This window comes from Dendropsophus ebraccatus, chromosome 2 (genome assembly GCF_027789765.1).
Source record: "Dendropsophus ebraccatus isolate aDenEbr1 chromosome 2, aDenEbr1.pat, whole genome shotgun sequence".
Classification (NCBI taxonomy): Eukaryota; Metazoa; Chordata; class Amphibia; order Anura; family Hylidae; genus Dendropsophus; species Dendropsophus ebraccatus.
In genome coordinates this window covers 18,067,191-18,093,657 of record NC_091455.1, presented here as the reverse complement: position 1 = coordinate 18,093,657, position 26,467 = coordinate 18,067,191, and the positions used below count along the sequence as shown (strand labels likewise).

Here is a 26,467-nt window from a genome sequence, read left to right as displayed (position 1 = left end):
GTTGTTTTTCCTTTATTTTTTGGACTAGTTCAATGGCGGTGTCTTTGTATTGCTCTGTGTTTACTTTGCTCACTAAGACTGACTGTCTCCATGGAGTAAAGGGCATTTCCCATATAATTCTGGCAATGCATTGTCCCGATTGTGCATAGGAAGACTCTGAGGCATTGTGCTCCGCCGTTGGCATGACCCTGTCTCCTCCGAAGTCTGCAGTGAAAGTTACCCGGGGGGTGAGCCATTCTTTAGGTCGCCGTCGTGTGCCCGGCAGATGTTCAGGAAGCGGCGGTGACATTCTGCTCTGCAGTTCACTGCTATTAGACAGTAGGATACATAAATAAACCTCGGATTAGGATTTGAGGACGGACGAATCGCACTGATTTCCAGGGGGAAAATGGTCCATGCACATGCGAGGGCCGGGTCGCCCTGATGTTTTTTTCCTGGCCTATTGTTAGATGAGGTGGATAATGCTGCACTCGCTGAGTCACCAATTCCAGTCCCATTACACAGGGAATTGTGCTTACAATCTGCTTCCTGGTACAGGAGATTCTGCTCAAACAGCTGTCAGACACAATAATAACATACAGCTCAGCCCCCAGGCCCGGCCATAGGGACAACCATGGTCATTTACTACAGAGACTTCTGAGCTGGACAGATAGGGTCAGGACTGCTAGTATCTGGGCCCTCGGCTTCTATTTAATGTCTGTATTATAATACTGCTCCTATATACAAGAATATAACTACTATAATACTGCTCCTATATACAGGAATATAACTACTATAATACTGCTCCTATATACAAGAATATAACTACTATAATACTGCCCCTATATACAAGAATATAACTACTATAATACTGCTCCTATATACAAGAATATAACTACTATAATACTGCTCCTATATACAAGAATATAACTACTATAATACTGCTCCCTATATACAAGAATATAACTACTATAATACTGCCCCTATATACAGGAATATAACTACTATAATACTGCTCCTATATACAAGAATTTAACTGCTATAATACTGCTCCTATATACAAGAATATAACTACTATAATACTGCTCCTATATACAAGAATATAACTACTATAATACTGCTCCTATATACAAGAATATAACTACTATAATACGAACTGGAGAGAATGGAACGGCTGCACATCCCATCCATGGCTGACACTAATGCCGCTAGGCCTATATTAAAAATCAACACCAGAGTGTCTGTATATGAATTGATCAAGCCATATTGCCCCGTGTACCACCGCGCAGGTCCTCTGGTCAACACGGGTCCCTACGCTAACTCCACACCGTGACGGTCAGCGACCGCCAACACCGCAAAGCGAGCACGTGCAGGGAAGGGAGGCCATGGAATGGCCCTGCAACCCCAATGTCACAGGACCAGACCCAAAAAGCCCCACCAAAACCCGGCCAGCACCACCGGCGGGGAAGGCTGCCCCCAAACGACACAAGTATGGATATGGTATTACACTTACCATTGCTGCTCTCACAGAATGGGGAAGACATAGGGTCCAGACATGTGAGCACAGACATATCCTGCTAATTTTGGTCATTTTGGTCTTATGAAGGAGTGCGAGCTCCATGACCAAAATTAGCAGGATATGCCTGTGCTCACATGTCTGGACCCTATGTCTTCCCCATTCTGTGAGAGCAGCAATGGTAAGTGTAATACCATATCCATACTTGTGTCGTTTGGGGGCAGCCTTCCCCGCCGGTGGTGCTGGCCGGGTTTTGGTGGGGCTTTTTGGGTCTGGTCCTGTGACATTGGGGTTGCAGGGCCATTCCATGGCCTCCCTTCCCTGCACGTGCACGCTTTGCGGTGTTGGCGGTCGCTGACCGTCACGGTGTGGAGTTAGCGTAGGGACCCGTGTGGACCAGTGGACCTGCGCGGTGGTACACGGGGCAATATGGCTTGATCAATTCATATACAGACACTCTGGTGTTGATTTTTAATATAGGCCTAGCGGCATTAGTATCAGCCATAGATGGGATGTGCAGCCGTTCCATTCTCTCCAGTTCGTATAACTACTATAATACTGCTCCTATATACAGGAATATAACTACTATAATACTGCTCCTATATACAAGAATATAACTACTATAATGGTAGAGGAGAAAAACGCAGTAGCACTCACCCTTAGACTATTCAGCTAGCGGCTTTATTTCAATTCACATGCTGTGGGGAGGACGCGTACACACCTGAACCCTCTCCCTCCCCACAGCATGTGAATTGAAATAAAGCCGCTAGCTGAATAGTCTAAGGGTGAGTGCTACTGCGTTTTTCTCCTCTACCACTCAAGTACTTCTCACCTCCGTAGTGTGCACCCCCTTTACAGCAGCCATATTCACAGCTTAAGTTCGGCTTCAAGACTGTTCCCTGGTGCTCATCTAGACAGTGCACAGTTCTGGAGCGGTGCAGGCTTCTATATCTCACTATTGACTAGTGATAACTACTATAATACTGCTCCTATATACAGGAATATAACTACTATAATACTGCTCCTATATACAAGAATATAACTACTATAATACGGCTCCTATATACTGGAATATAACTACTATAATACTGCTCCCTATATACAAGAATATAACTACTATAATACTGCTCCTATATACAAGAATATAACTACTATAATACTGCTCCCTATATACAAGAATATAACTACTATAATACTGCTCCTATATACAAGAATATAACTACTATAATACTGCCCCTATATACAGGAATATAACTACTATAATACTGCCCCCTATATACAGGAATATAACTACTATAATACTGCTCATATATACAAGAATATAACTACTATATACTGCTCCTATATACAAGAATATAACTACTATAATACTGCTCCTATATACAAGAATATAACTACTATAATACTGCTCTCTATATACAAGAATATAACTACTATAATACTGCCCGTATGTAGAATATAACTACTATAATACTGCCTCCTATATACAAGAATATAACTACTATAATACTGCTCCTATATACAACAATATAACTACTATAATACTGCTCCTATATACAACAATATAACTACTATAATACTGCCCCCTATGGATTAGAATGTAATAACTGTGATATTCCCGCTGTGGACATGACCTGTAAGTGAGAGGTCTTGTAGGAATTCTGGGATATTGTAGCTGTAATTGAGCCCCTTGATGACCCACTGAGAATAGAATTGGCCACTGGACTGTGGGGCGTGAGAATGACCATGCACAGGCCCTGGACCCCGCTGACCTCTGGGAAGCATTTTTCACATTGCACAGTGTGTATGGGTTGTAGTATTGCCTGTTGTGGTGGATATGTTTAGCTCTCCAGTGAGTGCAGTGAATTTATTCTCAGGGTCTCCACAGTCCTGCATGAACCATAGATGTAGATGCTGCAGAGCTGAGTTTGACATTTGACTTTCATATCCTATCATCCGCCCTCTCACCATGAGCTTTACCACTTCACACACTCAGGTCTGCTACATCCGTACCACACCGTACACTCAGCTCTGCTGCATCCGTACCACACCGCACACTCAGCTCTGCTGCATCCGTACCACACCGCACACTCAGCTCTGCTGCATCCGTACCATACCGCACACTCAGCTCTGCTGCATCCGTACCACACCGCACACTCAGCTCTGCTGCATCTCTACCACTCCGCACACTCAGCTCTGCTGCATCTCTACCACCCCGCACACTCAGCTCTGCTGCATCTGTACCACACCGCACACTAAGCTCTGCTGCACCTGTACCACACCGCACCCTCAGCTCTGCTGCATCTGTACCACCCCGCACACTCAGCTCTGCTGCATCTGTACCACACCGCACACTCAGCTCTGCTGCATCTGTACCACCCCGCACACTCAGCTCTGCTGCACCCGTACTACCCCCCACACTCAGCTCTGCTGCATCCGTACCACACCGCCTACTCGTCTCTGCTGCATCTCTACCACCCCGCACACTCAGCTCTTCTGCATCTCTACCACCCCGCACACTCAGCTCTTCTGCATCTGTACCACACCGCACACTAAGCTCTGCTGCACCTGTACCACACCGCACCCTCAGCTCTGCTGCATCTGTACCACCCTGCACACTCAGCTCTACTGCATCTGTACCACCCCGCACACTCAGCTCTGCTGCATCTGTACCACCCCGCACACTCAGCTCTGCTGCACCCGTACTACCCCCCACACTCAGCTGTGCTGCATCCGTACCACCCCGCACACTCAGCTCTGCTGCATCCGTACCACCCCGCACACTCAGCTCTGCTGCATCCGTACCACACCGCACACTCAGCTCTGCTGCACCCGTACCACACCGCACACTCAGCTCTGCTGCATCCGTACCACACCGCACACTCAGCTCTGCTGCACCCGTACCACACCGCACACTCAGCTCTGCTGCATCCGTACCACACCGCCTACTCGTCTCTGCTGCATCTTCACCACACCGTACACTCAGCTCTGCTGCATCTGTACCACACCGCACACTCATCTCTGCTGCATCTGTACCACCCCGCACACTCAGCTCTGCTGCACCCGTACTACCCCCCACACTCAGCTGTGCTGCATCCGTACCACCCCGCACACTCAGCTCTGCTGCATCCGTACCACACCGCACACTCAGCTCTTCTGCACCCGTACCACACCGCACACTCAGCTCTGCTGCATCCGTACCACACCGCACACTCAGCTCTGCTGCACCCATACCACACCGCACACTCAGCTCTGCTGCATCCGCACCACACCGCACACTCAGCTCTGCTGCATCCGTACCACACCGCACACTCAGCTCTGCTGCATCTGTACCACACCGCACACTCAGCTCTGCTGCATCTCTACCACTCCGCACACTCAGCTCTGCTGCATCTCTACCACCCCGCACACTCAGCTCTGCTGCATCTGTACCACACCGCACACTAAGCTCTGCTGCACCTGTACCACACCGCACCCTCAGCTCTGCTGCATCTGTACCACACCGCACACTCAGCTCTGCTGCATCTGTACCACACCGCACACTCAGCTCTGCTGCATCTGTACCATGCCGAGTGAAAAATTAACTTCTTCCCGTCCGGTTTGTCCTCATTTTGTCCTCGACAGATTATCTGTCTATAAAATCTTCCGTGGCCGTTCTCATGAAAATGACGTTCCCTCTGGTCTATCGGGGGAAGCGTCTCCGTCCTTACAGCCATTTATCCTTCTCCTCTCAGACTTCTTGCCATATATAGTCTTTTCCCGAACATCTTTGGTTCTTTATTGTAGCTTTACGTTGGATGTATGCCCCTAAGAAAAACATCCGATCCCGCCAGAGGCCAAACGTCTTCTAACCTAGTGACAGAGGACCTTGTCCTGATGGGTGCGCTCTGGGCCCAGGATGTGTGTGTGTGTATGTATATATATATATATATATATATGTCTATATATGTCTATATGTGGCATGACAGCCCTGTAGCTTTAAGATCTCTGCTTGCTGTCAGTGAATAGGAGCAGACTTGTTCCCCGTCACTGGCTAAGGACCTGTATACCTTTGTTGCTGTTGTTTGTATTGTATCCAGTCTCAGCATAGATACATTGTAGCTATATGTATAATATATGCTGCCACCTCTGTCCATTTCGGAACCTGTCCAGAGCAGGAGAGGTTTTCTGTGGGCATTTGCTGCTGCTCTGGACAGTTCCTGACATGGACAGAGGTGGCAGCAGAGAGCGCTGTGGCAGACTCAAGCATACACCACTTTCTGCAGGAAATACAGCAGCTGATAAGTACTGGAAGACTGGGGATTTTTAAATAAAAGTAAATGACAAATCTGTATAACTTTCTGACAACAATTGATTTGGAAGAATTTTTTTTAGCCGGAGTTCCCCTTTAGGGTGCGTTCACACCTACAGGATCTGCAGCAGATCTGCAGCAGATTTGATGCTGTGTTCAGTTATTTAAATGAAATCTGCTGCAGAAAATCTGCTGCAGATCCTGTAGGTGTGAACGCACCATTAAAGTTGTATTGTTCTTTGTTATCAATCATGCTAGATTGAATGGTTGGCTGTGCAAAGAATAAATGAGTCCAGAATACCCCCCTTAGTGACTACTTTTAGTTTTTGAGTCTCTACATTTAAATATGTGTGACTGGCCCTTTAAGAGAATTTTGCCAATCTAAATTTTATTTTAAGGGTTATTTTGGCCTGCAACAATTCCTTTCTGTACTCTGTATAGGAGATAAATGCTTGATGAGTGGGGAACACCACCACAATAGGGACCTGATCCCTGCTCCTCCCAGACTAGGAGGAACTTGAATGGAGCGGCTGTCATGTGCCCAACTACTCTAATCAAAGTCTATGACATGATGAAGTAACGTTATAACTGCAGAGTATTCCAGACATTCTCCTATTCAGGCCCCGCCCCTGCAGAGCACACCCTAAGCCTATGGAGATTCTTCTTTTAAGGCCCCGCCCCTGCAGAGCACACCCTAAGCCTATGGAGATCCTGCTTTTCAGGCTCCGCCCCTTCAGAGCACACCCTAAGGATACCATTACACGGAACAATAATCGGTCAAATTGGCCCTATCCGTCCGATTATCGCTCCGTATAATAAACACAACGATCAGCCGATGACAACGATCATCAGCAGATCGTTGATATAGGTTTGGACCCATAATTATTGGGCGCTGACCGCACATCGCTATGTGTAATAGTGGTGCGCGGCTGATGATTTCCAAACTCTATACATTACCTATCCAGGCTGCAGGGCTCCTCTTGCGCTCTGCTTCTCCCCAGGTCCCGCACGCTCCAGCTTCAGAATAGCCTGTGTGAACTGACAGGCCGCTCAGCCAATCACTGTCCGGGACTGTCGCGGCCAGTGATTGGCTGAGCGGCCTGTCAGCTGAGACAGGCCGCTCTGGAGCTGCAGCACGTGGGACCGGGAGAAGACCGTAAGATTAGCCCTGCAGCCTGGATAGGTAATGTATAGAGTTAAAGCAAGGGCTGCAACGACATCAGTAACGATGTCCCTGCAGCCTTTGTTAAACAATTATTGGGCCGTGTAATAGGCCCAGTAAAAGAGCGCCGATCTAGCAAAACGGTGCTCGTTTACAGTCGATGGGGGCCCGATAATAAGCCTATAGAGATTCTTTTCAGGCTCCGCCCCTGCAGAGCACTCCCTAAGCCTATGGAGATTCTTCTTTTCAGGCTCCGCCCCTGCAGAGCACACTTTAAACCTAAAATACAATGTAACAATTTTTTTAAACAAAATTTTCTGTCTCCTCCTCCTCAAATCATCAATGAGTGTTGCTTTTATCATGCAGAATTCCTTCAATCAGCTGTCGTCTCTTTTTGTTTTTCAGGACTCTATTTACCAACGCTCCCCGGGTGACACTTGTGGATTTTTTTTTTTTGTATCCCTGGATTTACAATATGACAATAATAAACATCTGTGGATGTCATCGTCTTGGGAAGAAACTGGAATCTTGGCTTCGAGTTCTGAGGATATATTTGGAGCGAGTATCTCTTCACAGCGGCTACAAACCCGCCTCCCCCTGCCCCTCCCCCACCCCCCCTCCATCATGGATAAATAGGATTGGAATTGAAAACGTTTTGCCGAGTAACCGCATTCACTCATCCGGAAACTATTTTTTTTCCCCTTCTGCCTTACTCATAAATTGCTGGATAGTTCACAATAAATCTAATGTTTCTTGTCTCACTGGACACGTGTGCGCAGATCTGCAGCCCGCAGGTACGGTGCTCATACATTCACTTTACAATGGACGATGATAGATCAAGTTCTGATCCCAGAAATGTCATGTCTGCTGTATTTATATGGAGATAGTAACGGGGAATTGTCCCATTTACCGTAGTCGCTATATCTGTATATTGGAAATACGTCGTCTATATACCGAACCTATTGTACAGAATTAAAGTTATATTTTTATAAAGATTTACCTGTCTTGAATTGCAGAGATGTCTGTTTTGTGTCCTATCTGTGATTGATGGGACATTGACAGAGTTTGAGTTGCCTTAAAGGGCTTGTCCATATTTGACTCATTCCTCCTTTATATGATTTATTAGGTCACATGGAGTTAAAGGGTTTCTGACTGATTGTTCCAGCCTCTGCATTGATTACCAGGCTCTCTCCCTGAATTTTAGAGGGGCCTGGCGCTGCTCCTCTGTCCCATTCAGAAGCTGCAGTACCAGATATGGCCACTGCATGATGTATGGTGCTGTGCCTGGTAATTAAAGGGGAACCCCTGCAAAAAAATAATCTTTTTTCTTTAAAATTAACTGATGGCAGAAAGTTATATAGATTTATTACTTACTTTGATTATAAAAAAAAAAAATTTCTAATCTTCCAGTACTTATCAGCTGCTGCAGGAAGTGGTATATTCTTTCCAGTCTGACACAGCACTCTCCATGTCAGGAAGTGTCCAGAGCAGTATTAAATCCCCATAGAAAACATCTCCTGCACTGGACAGTTCCTGAGATGGACAGAGGTGGCAGCAGAGAGCACTGTGTCAGACTGGAAAGAGTACAACACTTCCTGCAGGACATACAGCAGCTGATAAGTCTTGATGTTTTTAGATAGAAATAAATTACAAATCTATGTAACTTTCTGACACCTGTTGTTTTGATTAGATTTATTAGTCTAAGCAGAGAGCCATTAAGAGGGTCTCTCTGTCTCCAGGATCAATGGTGTGTATACAGTGCTCAATTATATTGATTTTAGTGGTTCTTTTGGTTATAACAACTACTTCTTGATCAGCTAGTGTAATTGATCAGACAGTAATAAGGTATCTGATCAATAAAAAAAAGAAAGTTGCTCAGGGTGGGTTACTCATGTTAGTTTTCTGAACATTAAGAGGACGTGCACGCACTGCGGATTAGCTATGATTCAGATGCAGAAAATCTGCAGGGTGTGAATTTCCCCTGAATCCACAATTGAACTAGGTAAGAAACATCCTATGGGGGATGCTTTGCAAACGTTTTGATTTTATTTATTTTTTTTTGCTGTTTAAAGGGGAACTCCAGCGGGAATTATTATTATTATTATTATTATTATTATTATATTTGTTAATATTTTTAATTCAACTTCTGGCAGGTACAGATTTGTAACTTCTATTTCAAAATCTCCAGTCTTCCAATACCTACCAGCTGCTGTATGCCCTGCGGGAAGTAATGTATTCTTTCAAGTCTGACACAGTGCTCTCTGCTGCCACCTCTGTCCATGTCAGGAACTGTCCAGAGCAGCAGCAAATCCCCATAGAAAACCTCTCCTGCTCTGGACAGTTCCTGACATGGACAGAGGTAGCAGCAGAGAGCACTGTGTCAGACTGGAAAGAATACTCCACTTCCTGCAGGACATACAGCAGCTGATAAGTACTGGAAGACTGGAGATTTTTAAATAGAAAAAAAAATACAAATGTTTATATTTTTTTGCCACCAGTTAATTTGAAAAAACAAACAAAAAAACTAATAATAATTTGCCAAAGTTCCCCTTTAAGGATAAGGTGCTTCTGCAGACTCTGCAACTCCTGGGCTTCCTAGATGGAACAATAACCTCCATGATAATAAATAGAGATTTCCGGTCTGCGTTGGTCACATATCTGTAACGCTTACATATAAGTCGCCTCTTCAGTAACGGAAACTCCGTAGCAGAATGACATAGTTGTGGAACCCGATCATTCAGTTACCAGATCTTCCAGACCGTTAGATTATCGGTAATATCGGTGGTTGCAGACAGGGATGATACATACGGCTTATATCATAGCAAAACTAACAGCAGACGTGGAGAGTCATCTGTGCAGGTTTGTACAATCATTTTCAGATGGAGTAACAGGTCCCGGACCATTGTGCAACGTGTAAGCGAAACCGGGGGCTGGTGGTGGTAGGTTGCGGTATGTCTGCACCGTTTCCTTAGAAAAACTTTACTGTCTTATATAGAATCATTACGGGAGATAAACATCGTGATTGTCGGAGAAGAAACTGGCAAAGCTTCCTAGCTGTTTGTAGTAAAACACGAAAACATAAAATGCATTAAAAAAAATATAGTTTGCATAATAATAAATACATAGACCTCTCTTCTATGAAGAACATCTCCAGCCAGGACGTATCACCCATCACAACTATGGACTGGCTTGGAAATAATGGGCACTCAACACCACCCCTGGGCACTGTATGGTGAAGGTGGTTCAGGAAGCGGAGATCTAGGTGGCTGCATAGAGAATTTTTGCATTTTAGTTGGTTTTCTGCCAGCTTTTTACATGCTAGATCAGGGATGAGGAACCTTCGGCCCTTGACAGCCAAAGCATGATGGGAATTGTAGTTTTGCAACAGCTGGAAGGCTGAAGGTTCCCTATCCCTGCGCTAGATAGTCATTGCAAATCAGACGGCTAAAACAGTACTAGGCGAACCAGGGCCAGTGATGTCAGGGCCCTCTAGGATTGGTGGACCCATAGTAATGTATGTGACTATATATATCCTATAGGCTATATTCACCTGCATTGTCTGTGTTTGAGCGTGGATGTAGACTCCAATAGCTCCCAATGGACCTTATTGACTCGCAGTATATTGGGTTGTTTGTTGTGTCCTTCATTTTGACAGGAAGAACCCTGTTGTGTATTTCCCATTAAATATGATGGAATCTGCATTGATAGTTCCAGTGTGGATGTGAACAGAGCCCTAGATTGTAATGGCCGCATTGGAGGTTGACTGGAGGCCTGGTGTAGTTCTGCTGCCTACAGACCTTGTAGACCACTTCATGTCTATGACATCATAGTCCCATTGCCTGTTGCTAAGACGTCTAAAATTGGCCATAGACATTTACAGTTGACCAAACCTGCAAGTTTTGGTGTGATTGGCCAATTACCGAATGTATATGATGGCAGAGGATGTTGGATGATAGACCAGATAGACATGTTGGATTTCAACCTACCTGGTTCTGTTGTTGTCAGGGACATGACTTGTGGCTAGGGGACTGATGGTGGCTTTAGAAGGCATGGACGCTCGGGAGGGTGAGGGTGTTTATGGGGCATCTGGAGTGATGAAACCGATAAGTGAACGCTATGGCTGCCCTGTTTGGTGAATGACTCCACACAGTCATGATCTACTCTTTCTTCTGGTGACTGTGATGTATGTGTCTTTATGATGAACAAAAGCACAATGTGACAGTACATATGTTTTCGATAATGTTTATAAAGCAGCTCAGCTGGGTACAAAAGAACAATACAGCAAAAATAAACTAAAAAGCAAATACAGGAAACTAAACAGGCAGCGACACCAGAGGTCATGAAGCCGTGGACCTGCCCTTCCCACTCACAGCTGGTGTCACCTGATCCACACCCCACTCCACCCTTGTTGTGACACCTTATGTATAGATTTATAAACCATGTCTTCTAGACAGACTTTCTAGGAACATTGTTTTGGATTGAGTTCGGGAAACGAGAGGGATCTATACAGACTTGGCTGAACTCCCAACATGAAGCCTAGATGAGCAGTGTACAGAATGGTTCCCGTTTGTTAGATCTTAAGCTTGAAGGTCCATGTAGACCTTTAAAGGGAACAGCTATGTAGACCCTCAGCTGGAAGAACTATATAAACTGGCAGCTGGAAGATCCACTTTGATCTTCAACTGGAAGATCTATGTTGACCCTCACTTAGTCGATCCATGCAAGTCCATTTAGATCGTCTAGCTATGGACATGTTAGTTGAGTATCCAAGTTGACCTTCATAGATCTCTCAGTTGACAATCTTCTTACTCTTTCATTAGGGATGTAAAGGAACCTTCCAGATAATGGTCTCCTAGGATCTTTCAGCGTAAGGTCTAGATTGATCTCCCAGTTAAAAATCTATGTAGATCCTCTAAGTCTCTACATACATGTTATAGTTGAGTGTTTATGACTATGTAGAGCCTCAACTGGGAGATGCTCATAGACTCTTAGCTGAAACGGCCATGAAGATCTCTAACTGGAAGATCTACATAGACCCCTAGTTTGAAGGTCTATTTAGACTCACAGCTGGCAGATCCATGGAAGTCCACTTAGACTATTGGTTAGAAGATCTTTGTGCCAGCTGAGGGTCTATGTTGACTTCCATGGTTCTGTGTAAACAATCTGGTTAAGGATCTTCAGTACATAGACTTTCCAACAAAAGGTCTTTGAGGATCTTTCACCTTAAAGGTCTAAGTAGATCTTCACTGGACACCCTCTATCTAAGGGTCTCCATACATGTGCCAGTTGAGGGTTTAAGTAGTTTATGGAAGGTCCACTTAAATCTTAAGCTGGAAGATCTACATAGACCCCTAGTTTAAAAGTCTATGTAGACCCTCAGCTGATAGATCCATGGAAGTCCACTTAGACCTTCAACTGGAACATGTACATAGACCCTCAGCTGAGAGCTCAAAGTGTAGACCCTTAGCTGGAAAGTACATATTCTTAGAAAGTAAGATACGTACTCTGGAACTGCTAAGAATGTGTTCTGTACCGTACAGGGAAACACATACTGTGACTATACATAGCCTTACGCTATAGGAGGCACCTGTCATGGAAAGTAGTTTATTTGAATGGACTTTGCTTGCACCTTCACGCTGCTCTCTTATTGCGTGATGTCTGCTGACTGTCTCCACCTCTGTCTGTAGTCCTCGTATTGTAAGCTTTATTGCCTGTAGCCTGAACAGACATTGGTATAATTATATATCTGACCCTCCCAAGTCATCATAGATAATAATCTTGTTACACAACCGTCAGGGAGAGGATGACATTAAGTACGTAGCTTTGTTTGGGTGATGCGGCTGCGTTCCCACAGTGCGGGAGCCCTCATTATCCTCCCATTGTGGTTCCTTTTTTTATGCAGAATAGATTATGTAATGCAAGTCCATAAGTTCAAAGAGGGACTCGCCTGTGTGTTATATGGAGCTCGGCTGACTCCTGAGAGATAGGTTGGGGAACGATGCTATAGTAGGTGCTGAGGTAGCAGTGGCACCCTGGTCTGGAGCCTATGAGGGTCCTAAAGCCCCTCAGCCATATAAGAGTTCCCTAGTACTATTGTAATGGTAGATGGGGGTGAGGTGTTATAAATTTTGGTTTGGTATCCAGAAACATACCTAATATTTTACATATCCCATAGTAGGGTAGACCCCTGTTATGGCTGATATTTTATTTTGGCCCAGGGACTTGAAGTTATCTGCTAACATATCGTGGCTTGTTGCCCCATCCCATGGAACACCAATAGGGAAACCCTTCAACACTCTCTCATCCTCAGGGGTGGTCACCTCCTTCTCATTGGTGGTGTAAACCTATGCAGTGCTCTTCCTATAGACACCACAAAACTAAACACCCCACATATGGTTAAATGTCATAGTAGATGCAAATACGAGACCTTTACTAGTCTATGGAGATATCCTTTCGAGAAGGCATCTACTAGAAATTATTCTAAGTGTTCGCAATGCTTCCTGTAACCAGAGGCAAATAATATATTTCACATGCTAAGGCTATGTTCACATGCATTAGATTTGACCGATGCAGTATTGTTGCTTCTAGAAGATCATAGAGTGTGCCTCCAGTTCCATGCCCAATCTCTAATTATACATTTATTTCTATAGGGACATGCACTTGATGCTCTTAGGCACCAATGCAGCAGGGGCCCTGCTTACCATGTATCCTGTATAATACTGGTGTCCTATGTGGCACAGGGACCTTTGGGTTCTCCTAGGAACCAAGGCCCAGCTGTAACTGCTACCACGTCGTCCCTTATAGCCACCCCACGTCCATATACTACCGTATTTTTGTTGTTGCCGTTAAAGTAGTCTGCAGAATTTCTAAGAATTTTAAACTAAAACCCAAACTTTCGCGTGTAGCTGAACCCTCCTGGTGGTTACGAGGTAGCGTTGATTATAGAGCAGGATGTGGTGGAGTCTTTTATCTCTGCTTCAGAACTCTTTTTGCTTCTCTATAAAAGTTTTCTTCAAGTTTCACCTGTTTCCTAAATAGAGATTTCTGTTCTTTATGGATAGAAGTGAGAGGATCAGTCAGGCTCTTCAGGTTGGTGTCCTGGGTCCGTGGTAATGGCCGTCCACAACACGGAATTATAACCTGGGAATCGGGAGATTGGGGATTGTAGTGTGAGAGATGAAAACTTCTGTCAGTTAAAATATCTCAGTACTTCACCAGAAGATGCAAAAGAAAAATTAGTCACATCTGCCCGTATGTTTTAAAGTTCTCAGGAGCAGAGGATCATCTACTGTGTAATGGGGGCCATACATGTGGGTCAGCTATTTCTCCCGATCCTCTATACATATGAATGCTCAGCTTGGCTAGGCCACATGTTCTAATTAGAGAGATGAAGGCAAGCTGCTGTCAGACTCCTTTGCTGGTGGCTTATCTCTCTGAGAACAAAATGATCGGGCAGTTGATATTTAGCATGCCTATCCCTTCTGTCCTTTGGTTGTTTGAGCTGGAGGCCACATTAGACAGTTGTCTAGTTCAACCTAAATTTGGGCCTTAAAGTGTCACTGTCATTAAATTTTTTTTTTGCAGAAATCAATACAATTTTAAGAAACTTTGTAATTGGGTTTATTAGGCAAACATGCCATTATCTGCATTCAAAAAGACTTTCCCCAGGTCCCCCCCCCCCTCCTTTCTGTCATCCACTGCTCAAAATCAGGAATGTCTGTGCTATGGAGAGGGGAGGGGGGAGGAGAGACGGAGGAGAAATGTCGGCAGCAGAGAACAAAGGATTACACCCCGGGGGAGCTATTTAGAGGTCAGATAGGTCGATGGTGACATCAGAGGAGAGAGCCTGGTCATGTAGCTGTAACTTAACTCTTTCTTGTCCTGTTTTGGTGCCTCATCCTACTCTCTCCATAGGAAAACCATGAAGACAGGGGGAGAGAGCTTCAAACTGCTTTTTCATGACAAAAATTCATTTTTCGGCTAAAAAAAACCAATTACAAAGTTTCCTAAAATCGCCTGTACTATTGATTTCAGCAAAAAAAAATTTTTGACAGTGACACTTTAAAGCGAATGTGCATGTCACCCAGGGAAGGGGTTATTGGTGCACTGGGGATGCTGGGCCCGCCCCCAGTGCACAGAGCAACCTCATTTGCATATTTAAAAGATGGTGCAATTTTCGGAAACCAGGGGGCGTATTGAAAAAAGGACCACACCTGCGGAATCAGTGCAGTGAGTTCCAATATGGCCAATTACTCTGTACTCGGGGACATAAGCCACCGCTAAATGAGTCTGTCGGCAGTTTTCTTCCTGCTTGCTCTGAGCAGAGCATGCAAGTATTCAGGAGATTTGGAAGAGATAGCTATCTGACGTGTGTGGCTAGCCATCAAGGACCTAAAGGATCGCATATAGATGATGAAAGGGTTGTCTACCCCCCCCCCCCCAACCGACACTGGAATAGCGACAAATGGCCCCCAGTGATGTCAGAGAAAACTTTGAGACAACACAGCTGAGTCTACAGAAGTTTATTTCCTCGCTCCCAGCAAGGATTCTCAGAGGTTCCATCGAATAGATGGATAGAATGATATAATACATGAAGGGTAACGTCTTCTCTGGTAGTCTTAGCTAGGACTTCTTGTTTTTACCGTTGTCTCCAAAACGGAAAAAATTAAAGGGGGAGAGAGCACCGTTCTTGTGTCCGGTTTGGATGGGATTTTGCCCGTTGCATTGTAGTGAATGGAGCTTAAAGGGGTTGTTCACAAAAATTGGTTTTCTTTAAAATCAACTGGTTCCAGAAAGTGCCAGAAATTTGTAATTTACGTATATTAAGATATTTCCAGACTTCCAGTACCTATCAGCTGCTGTATGTCCTACAGGAAGTGGTGTATTCTCTCCAGTCTGACAAAGTGCTTTCTGCTGCCACCTCTGTCCAGGTCAGGAACATTGCAGAGCAGCAGAAAATCCACATAGAAAACCTCTCCTGCTCTCCGGACTGAGAGAATGCACCACTTCCTAGAGGACATACAGCAGCTGACAAGTACTGGAAGATTTGAGTTTTTTTTTTTATTTAAAGTAAATTATAAATCTCTGGCACTTTCTGGCACCAGTTGATTCGAAAGAATTTTTTTTGGGGGGTGAACTATCCCTTTAATTGCAAACCACACCTGAACTGGAGACAAGATTAGTGCTGTCTCTGGAAGAAAGTGGCCATGTTTTTGTAACACTGGATACATAATGTGATAATAAAACGAGCGGCGAAGGACTCCAGAAGAAAGAAGAAAAAAAACCAATAGCAATTCGGTCACCCTTAGCAGCCAATTAAAATAGAGCTTTCATTTTGCCAAAGTTATAAGCTGGGTTCTGATTGGTTGCTATGGACACCATTAATCCTTTTTCAATCAGTTGGGGAGATTTGTGTTGTTGTTTTCCATAGCAACAGTGCAGCATTTTTCCTAATTGTGCAGTCATTGGTTGCTATGGTGATTATCGTTTTTCTGTCAATTACCGCTTCCCGGCTGTATCTCCTGATTGGCTAATTCTATTAATGTAAGTCTATGAGGTGACATAGACGGCCTTGTAGTGGATCACGCTCTGTCCCTGATTATATCCCCTGATCATAGTGGGTCTCAGCAGTGACCCCCGCTGTGATCAATAACATGTCCGTCACCCTTTGAGGTCCCTGTCAGTCATTGTCTTATGCCAATGTGCCATACATCTGACCGCTAAAGCCGATAAACAGCATCTGAACACAGACAGACACGGATCACAGGAGCGGAGAGCGTTGGAGGTAATTCCAGGTCGCCTTTGTACAGTGTTATTAGATCACAAATATGCGTTTCCATCACGGTTCAGGACGAGACCTTATTATCACCTTTTATTTGTAACTAGGAAAATTAAGAGGAAAGAATTATCACGGTCTCGGGTTACGTCGCGCTCCATTTCCTGTGGTGGATCCAACTAGATGTTAACACCCAGCTTATCGAAAGAGGATGACTGTGGCGAGATCAGCGCGAGGGAGGGGGGGGGATCAAAGCTGTATGATTTTAGAGGAGTATATAAGACATCGCTCCTATATACTGTATGGTCGATTGGCAAATTTGATGATCACAAGAACTATGATTACTCTGAAGGAAAGCCATTGAAGTCAATGGCTGCCCGTGACCTCATCACCATGGGTCTCTATGGTGAAGTCCCGTATGGTAGTGTATTTTTCATGATCCTTTTACTGTATAAGTTCCGTACAGATATTGTATATGTGTCATGTATCCATATTTATGGATGCCATTGTGCAGTATTCTTTGACTTTTATCCAGAAAATAATGGGCTCCTAAACTAGTTGGCTGAGGTTGAATTGTTGCATCTAATATCTTAAGGTGACCATACATCTACAGTAAGCCAAATAATCTTCCCCAATGTACCCATAAGAGACCCTTGAGACAAATAAATGTGTTTTTAGTAGTATCTACTGTTGGCCAGCACCTGTCAAGGTTTCATCTACATCCACCGCTGCAAACTGCAAGAATTCGACACCCCACCACTCTCCAATGTACCCATAGACATGGCACGGCCAAACATTTCTGTATTCCCTATGGGGAAGGGTAAGCTGCAGCCAAACTGCTCTGGCGGTGGCTTATCTCTTCAAGAACAAAGAGGGTCGGGCAGTGAAACCCAATCACTATTTCCACCTGTATCATCTGTGGATGGAGTTTTGGGAGGCCCCATATACTTTATACTGACTCAAGTGGTGTATATGGGGACCTTTATTCCGGATTTACACATTATATCTGATGACCAAAAACTTACTTGGTCAACAGCTTATGTCTTCAGATGCGATATTCTCCCAAAGGATAAAAGGGTCAGGTAGTTAAAATCTGACGTCTGCTGTCAGTGGAGTCTCGAGAGACCCCCATACACTTTATATAGTGATGCAAGCCGGGTATACACATATGATATATGACGACCAAAAACCTACTTGGCCTCTCCCGATGAGGCAAATTTTATCCCAAAGGATAAAAGGATCGGGTAGTTAAAATCTGTTGGCCTTTCCCGTTGAAATTGGTGGAGTTGACCAACACTAAACGGATGTATAGGGCCAGCTTACAAATGTAACTTATAGGGCCCCTACAGTGCTGGGGTGTCCCGTTACTGGTGGGTTTCCATTCTCGTCACCTTTCCATTTATTATAAAGGACTTTTATGTAAACAATAATAAAACCGGCCTTAGGGACGACACCTCGCCATTCATTCTATGCTCATCTATGGAAATATCAATGTCGTCTTTTTTTTATTTAATAGTATAATAAAAGGTCATCCCGAACAGCTTGTGGTTAATGTTGCAATAAAAAAATTATACTCTGAATGACCTCTCTTCCATCTGACATGATTACTTCTCACTAATTCTGTGGCTCCTAGACACCCGTAGGAACACCGGCCATTCACTGCCAAGATTGTATAACAGTCACTCATAGATGTCTCTATTCCCCAAAATAGTTTGTCCTGTGTACAGGCTGAGCAGCAGATCCCGAGCCCTCTGTCTTATATCTAGAGAGATGCCAGACAAATGGAGAACAGAAGATTGAGAGCCTCCTATGATCTACATTTTTTTGCTGGCTTGATATTTGGTTAGGAGGGGTTGACCATGTTGGATGTTTTTTTTTTTTTTTTTAATACAGATACCAGTTTCCCAAAATGGACACCATGGCAGGAGGGTGTCTGGAATGCTTACTAGCCCAGTTATAGAAAAAACGTGCTTCATTGGCCACATGGCACAAAACATGGTAATTGTTGGCCAAGAGATGCTCCAGAATATCGAATGACCAGGTTGACACAATGGCCAGAGGTGTGATGGCTTGCCTGTGTGTTTTTGTGGTCACCATTGGAATTTTCAGGGTAGTGTAGGTGCACACTGGTTGGGCACCATGGTACACACCAATATACCAACATATTCATTGGCCTCCGTGAGTGCAGCCTAGTTTCTAGGATGACATAAACTTTCAGCATATTCCTTTGTATTTCCTGTGAAAAGTTATGTTATGGTTATGTCGCCTGTCTACTTCTGTAGTACAAGTTAGTATAAGTGCGCACTGGTTTTATCGTAGTCCTTTGGGCTTCGAGTGGAAAGTTGGCTCTAGGTAGGTGTAAGAGCTGGTGTCTGCTCCAAAGTCTTCACAAAACAAACGTTCAAAGGCACCAAAACTTTTTACAGATTTTTCAAGTCTTCAAGACTCTTCCATATCCTGGATCCAAAGTAAATCCAATCCATTCAGTGTTTTTCTTAGTGATAGGTCCTTCACCAATGCCAAGAATGGGCATATCTGGGCCCTTGGGTGCAACAGCCCGTGTAGCTAGTATAGCAACTTTTATGGGTTCCAGCAACTAATGGGGCCTAATGATTACTGTGAATGATGTAAGAAGGGCGGGGAAGAAGCAGTTGAAATGTTGATATTAAAAAATATATATACCTACCTGGCTTGGAGGCTGTTTACACTGGATCCCCAGCTAGCTTCTGTACTTTTAGCTCCAATAGTGATGGATCCACACATGCAACCACTAAAGCTTGTGGTTGATGGCTGAAGTCATGTGTTGACCCAACATGTCATTGGAATGGGCAAGTAAACCAAACCACCAAGTGGCAGGAAAGCCTACCCATGGTAATAAAAGTGGAACGTGCCCGATCCTTTCCTGCCCAAGTCTTCCTCTGCCCTTGGCCACAATCAGCAGAATCAGCCAGCAGAAGAAGAAAAACTGAGCACCCGATCCCAATGATTAGTAGAGAAGGATAAGGGCTCGTAAACCAATCGGTATGACTAACTGACCAGTGTCTCCCAGCATGCCCTTGTATGTGTGTATACCGGGCCTCCTCTGTACCCAGTGCTGTTACATCCCAGCAAGTTAGCAAACTCCTATCATAATCACTGACCCTCATGAATTGTTTTTACATGGCCGGTGTTCAACAAAAGAAGGTCAAAGGCGACCTGAGGAGAGCGAGGCGTTGTGTTTTTAATAAAGCAGACCTTTTTTTTTTTTCACGTATTTTTCCCGGCGAGCTGTAAAGGCGCACAGTTGATCTTAGGATTACAACAACAATATGGGAGACTGTGTGCCAGTGCAGAATTACACATGATTGCGTGAACATGAAAAAACCGTGTTGGCACATTGCAGACACATTACAACACTGACTCACAGCTTGATCTCACAAAACGGTTAATCCTTTAGTGCCCTGTGCGGACACACACGGATGGAACAGCCCGGCTGAGAGCTTTAACCGCAGTGAGGTCAGCTGGCTAAAGGGGGGAGGGGGGGTTCTTTCAAATGTATAGCAATGCAGGGACAACACATTTTAACAGAGGGGCAACTTGGAAAAAAGTTATTGGAATCCATGGCAGTAAGACAACCGGCAATGGTGTTGGTCCCATATCGCCCCTAACATATATTTGTGCACACCCTAAATATCTGGATTCCTTTGTATCTCAAATGACCTCAGTTGGTAAACTTTTACGGTGATTTTTGTCTATGTATTAATAAGAATCTATGGCAGGATGTTGCGGTAAAAGGTGTGATTTCGAGTTGTTGCCATTATTGAACTATGATGTTTTTGCGAGTTTCAGTAACCAGAAGTGGTCTCCATGGTTAGTCATTAGGAATGAGTGTAAATCGAGCATGCTGGAGTCCGATCATTCGGCATTTGAATACCGGTGGCTGAAGAAGTTGGATGTAGCAATAAGGAGTCCATCAAAACATGGATACAGCCATAGGCCATGGGCGGTTTCTATGTTTTCCAGGACTCCTTACAGCTCTTTCAGGCACTGGTATTCCAATGCCGAGCGATTAGACTCGAGCATGTTCAATTTACGCTCATCTCTTTTAGTAGTTTAGTACAATGCATGCATGAAGTTTATATGTTCTTCACATGTTTGTGTGGTGTCTCTTTTGGATTCTTCCCATGCTGAAAGTAGCCATAGACCTTACAGCCCAACAATCTACTGTCCGCGGAGTATGACTGGTTACAGTTCTAGGGAAATGATGATCTTATGGCCTCTCGGATTCTCCTAATGAAATGGAAATGGTATGGACCCTTAACCTAATCGGGTCATCTGCTACTTGTATTGACCACTCAGGGATGGTTAGGTTTTGGTAGCTTCTGCTACAGATGATACTCAAGTTCTCGCTCTAAGTTACTGTATAAACATGATATAAATATAAAACCTTCCACCAGTGTGGTTTCCTGCAGCAGCTGAAGGGTCACTTACAGCTGAGCACCTGCGGCTATCGGAATTGTTCTCGGTCTTTTGCAGTCATTTCCCCTCAGTGTCTGTATTGTATCTGAGTTATGTCAGTTATTTTGGCAGGCGAGCAGCAATCGCAGGCTGTCAGCGACTATGGGTGTGGGACTGACTCCTAGTTATAGTCAGACATTGCATATCTCTAGTTATTCTATGAGAAACACCATCAGAGGTGTCACATATTCCCCCCACTCCAAGTAATTATAGAACGCTCTTGGCTCCATTATAGCGGGCGTCCTGACTATAAGAGCAATTTTCCATCACCCTCTTAGTTAATTTTGAGTTAGTAGAGGGGGGTTCTATGTTCAGGATCCTCATCTCTTGGCCAGAGAGTGGCTACAACGAGTGTCACTTGCTTTGGAGGACCTGTCCTTTTCCTGCTCCTCATAGACAACACATTAATCTGAATGGACATTGTGTATTGCCTAATTCCTCCAGTACTGGTGGCTCCAAAAAGGGGTTCATCATTATCTCCTTTTTCTGGCTATCCGACAATGCCCGATTTATCAAAAGGTTGCGTTCTTCTCCACCTTACTGTGCTTAGGCTGTTGGGTACCTAGTGTAGGGTATCTGTCATGTAGTCAGGACAGGACTGGAGTATAGCACCGGTCCACACCACATAAAGCACCATTCTAGACACAATGTTTCAGATTTGAACTGGCATGGACAGAGCCATCTCAACTTTTGAGTCACCAGTTATGATTCAGTCTACTCCCATGCATTTTACATTTGGTTCTTGTATGACTTTCCCTCAATCCAAACTCGCTCTTCCTTAAGCTCCAGTATTGCAACCCTACAACCTGTGTGGTTGGGATAGGAATGGCAATTGAAGAGTGAGCGTTGGTGGGATGGGTGATGCCAACCATAAGTTCCATCATAAAACCTTTAAACATAGCTTGAAGTTCTTGGGTCTCATAATAACTCCCAACCTGTAAATCATCATCAGTGGGGCCACAACAGGACTGGAATATAGCACCAGTCCACACCACTGAAGGAACCATTGTAGGTTCAATGCTGGTCCAGATATGAACTGATATGAAAAGAGCTGTATAAACTTTCGAGTCACCAATTATGATCCACTCTTCTCCTATGCATTTCACAATTACGTACTATTTCTTAACCCCCCCCCCCCCCCCTCCATCCCACTCAGGCCTCTTCTCACTCCAGAGTTATGACACTGCAACCTACCTGGTTAGGTTGGGAATGGCCATTAGAGGATGAGCATTGGTGGCACTGGTTTTGCTGTAAAACCTTAAAATGTGGTTTGAAGTTCTTGGGTCCCATGCTAACTCAAAAGCCCATCTGACATTCACAGTGAATCACTATAGGACTGGAGTAAAGCACTTGTCCACACCACAGAAGGCACCATTGTAGGTTCAATGCTGGTCCAGATATGAAGTGACATGAAAAGAGCCATCTCAAGTCACCAGTTATCATCATGTCTACTTCCAAGCATTTCGCAATTGGTTCTTGTACACCTTTCCTAACCCTCCATCCCACTTCTCCTTCCTCTAGCTCCAGAATTGCAACCCTGAAACCTATCTGATTAGGGTGGGCATAGCCAATAGAGGATGAGCACTGATGAGATGGGTAATGCCAACCATGAGTCCCACGTAAAACCTTGAGACGTAGCTTGAGGTCCTCAGTTCCGATGCTAACTCCCGACCCTTCAGTCATCATATGACATTTACAGTATCGGTGATGTGGAAGAGGAGCCTTTGGGCACTCTCGTATACCCACACCCCCCCATAGCCGCTCCACTGAATCTCCTGGTAGGTCTGTCGTACGGCTTCAGAATTTATTATGCATCGTTGTTGATTTTTCTTTAATACCAGTGTTTAATTTATTTGCAGACGATGCTTTCCGCTGACAGCCACTGGTGATTTGCTAATTTTCCCAGGCAGGTTTTCCTATGCACAGAAGTGATTTAACTTTCCATCCTCAATCAGATCTCTCCTTCAGCTATCAACATTTAATTAGCGCATCTCCCTCTGTTCCTCGCAGCCTCATATCACATTCACCAGCAATCGTATCCTCAGGCGTAAGTCTCTGTTACCTTTCCCCCGCCATATGCAGTGTGTATCATACTAATGATGAGGCTCCCGGTGCTTGGCGCTCCCGATTACCAGCTGCCCCTAGAAGAAATAATGCATCAAACACCAAGGGATTCTCCCCCCCCCCCCATGCCACTTTCCCAGACTCTCCTACAACTTCTTCACATTTGGCCGCGTTCATTATAAGCCACTGCTCATTGGTGCAGATGTGAATCCATTCAAGTTGATAGAACCCATATTCAATCAAAAGTTTTAGACAATTGGAATCCTAAAGGTTTACACAAAAAAGTTTCCCTTTTTTCAAAAATTCTTCCAATATACTCAATAACCCCAAAAAATAAAGATGTCTTGGAAACTTTGCGGTTCTCTACGTTACTGTGGACTTCTTCCCAGGAATCATCTATTGTGGTAAAGTTATTTTCTTGGCTCAAGCTCCGCCCTGTTCTACTGAAAGTAAAAAGTTCAAAAACTTAACTGAAAAAAAGCAACAAACTGCAAAAAGATCTTAAAAATCCTACAAAAACTTAAAGAAAAACCAAGCCTTATTTTTGGAGGGTAAGCAACACAACAGCCGCGGCCATGACTATTTCTGTGTGTATTATGCTCATAGCCATTTTAAGGTGTGGCCAAATTTAAAGGAGAACTCCAGTCTGGGGTATTTTTTGGCAGGGTGCTGGGAAAGAGGAGAATGAAAGAAGCTCTCACCTCCCCCGCTTCAGCGCTGGTGCCGGTTTCAGTCGCCGCCGCTCCAGTCCCCCAGTCCCGGATGCTTCTCGGTCTGAGTGGGGTAGTGCCAGGCCTGCTCAGCCAGTCAGCGGCCTTGGCAGGGTCTCTCCTCGGTCGCTGACTGGCTGAACGGGCCTAACACGTCACATCCCAAGCCCTTACTCGGGACTGGAGCGGCAGGATACCGGCACCAGCGATGGAGCGGGGGATTTGAGAGCATGTTACTTCTTTCCTCCTCCCCCTCCCCAGCACTCTGCCTAAAATCTTCCTAGAACGGAGTTCTCTTTTAAAGAACTACAATATATATAATTCAGCTACCATTATCTAAATTAGTTGTTCCCTTTTATCTAAAATTTTGTGGAATTATTTCCCTTCCCTCATTTGGGTCATGTGATCTCATGGTGACCCTCTGGAAATTAAATGTGTTTCTGTGCCTTCGATGGGATCATCATCTCAACCAGCACAGACTCTCCGCCTCCCTGACTGTATACGTATATTCTCTTACCTTCGTTATAAAAACAGAGATGAAGCCGGTACAAAGTTGGTTACCGGCTTAAAGGGCTATTCCTAATGTACTTATGTAGTTAAACTTGTAGGGCTGATCAAGAGCAGCACATCCGGAGAAGGAGGAACGTTCGCTAAATGAATGTATTTGCAAAAATATATAAATTGACGAGTCCTACCAGTATAACTATGTTAGTTAAGAGTAGAATACCCCTTTAAGCTACCTGTGTGATGTTGTGCTGATGCATCATGGGATTGATAACAGATTTGAAAGGGAGAGGATGCAGTTTGAGATCTGAAAGTCTAGATGGTGGATGATCAGAGATCACATGACCCTTATACAGTCATGAAATATATAGATGCAGCAGAGCAGGGATGAAGCAGATGACACTGCAGGAATAGTGATGGTGAGTGTCCTCCATAAACATGAATGGAAGGGGGAGGGTTTAAGCTGCTGCCAGACTCCTTTTTTTATCTTCCTAAGAACAAAAGGATTGGGCAGTTGAAATCCAATATGTCTGGTCCTTCCCTCCCATGATTTCCGAATCTTTTTTTGGCATGCTGTAAATTTATGCCGCAGACTTATACCCTTCAGTGTATGGGGGTGAAATCTGCAATGAATCCACAGAAAAGTCTGAATAACACAAAACTCAAGTAACATCCATGGTGGGAAAGTGTGAACGCAGCCTTATGGTCAATAATTGAGGTCACTAAATGATACAATGTATCCTGGTCCTGAGAGAGTATTCTCTGTCCAGTTTTACTAATTCTTCTTTATGTTGTGTTCACACCTACAGGATCTGCAGCTGATTTTCTGCAGCAGATTTCATTTAAATAACTGAACACAGCATCAAATCTGCTGCAGATCCTGTAGGTGTGAACGCACCCTTAAAGATCCTTGGGGTCAGACATGCCTATGTAATTGTGCCCTGTAATCCGGCTTTACTAGGCCTAACCCAGTGACTGGTACCGGGTTAATAGGGATTTGCTTGTACATAATACTTTAAAGGATTGTCTGCGTTAGAAAACCTGATTTTAGATACCCTATTACAGAATTCAGGATACTGTCTGGAGGATCCAACGCATTAAACAGGTGTCACATTGACAGCTGTTGCAAAACTACAACTACCATTTTGCCCTGACAGCCAATGCAATACTACAACTCCCATCATGCCATGATAACCACTGCAAAACTACAACTCCCCTCATGCCCTGACAGTCAATTTAAAGCTACAACTACCATCATGCCCCGATAACCACCACAAAACTACAACTCACATCATGCCCTGACTGCATCTGCAAAACTACAACTCCCATCATGCCCTGACTGCATCTGCAAAACTACAACTCCCATCATGCCCTGACTGCATCTGCAAAACTACAAGTCCTATCGTGCCCTGACAGCCATTGCAAAACAACAACTCCCTTTGTGCCCTGATAACCACTGCAAAACTACAACTCCCATCATGCCCTGACAGCATCTGCAAAACTACAACTCCTATTGTGCCCTGATAGTCATTGCAAAACTACAACCCCTTCATACCCTGACAGCCATTGCAAAACAACAACTCTCATCATGCCCCAACAGCCACTGCAAAACTACAACTCCCATCTTGCCTTGACAGCCATTGCAAAACTACAACTCCCACCATGCCCTGACAGCCTTCGGCTGTCCGGGCATGATGGGAATAGTAGTTTTGCACTAGCTGGAGAGCCACAGGCCTCCCCTTGCAGCTTGGCTATCTAGAACACATGGCAGGCAGCCCTTGACAACCCCTATGACACCAATGTTAGTAAAGCGTAGCCGCCCCCCTCCCATAACACAGTAACGGCATCCAGCTTTCTTAGTCAGATCTGCTCGCTGCGAGTGACTAATAAGGGAAATTCCACTTCAGTTAGGATATTGCTGTTGATACGTTAGGAATTTTTTATATATTTTTTTTTTATATCTGGCTTG

At 44.5% G+C, this 26,467-nt stretch overlaps 1 long non-coding RNA gene across 2 annotated transcripts in view; it reads left to right on the top strand.

Annotated features, from left to right (window-relative positions):
* Positions 1-26,467, top strand: part of LOC138782997 (uncharacterized) — a 104,320-nt gene that overhangs the window by 63,725 nt on the left and 14,128 nt on the right. For both annotated transcript variants that reach the window (XR_011361610.1, XR_011361609.1), the window contains exon 3: positions 7,354-7,742. This is a non-coding gene — a long non-coding RNA (uncharacterized lncRNA). The remainder of the gene's footprint in view (positions 1-7,353; positions 7,743-26,467) is intronic.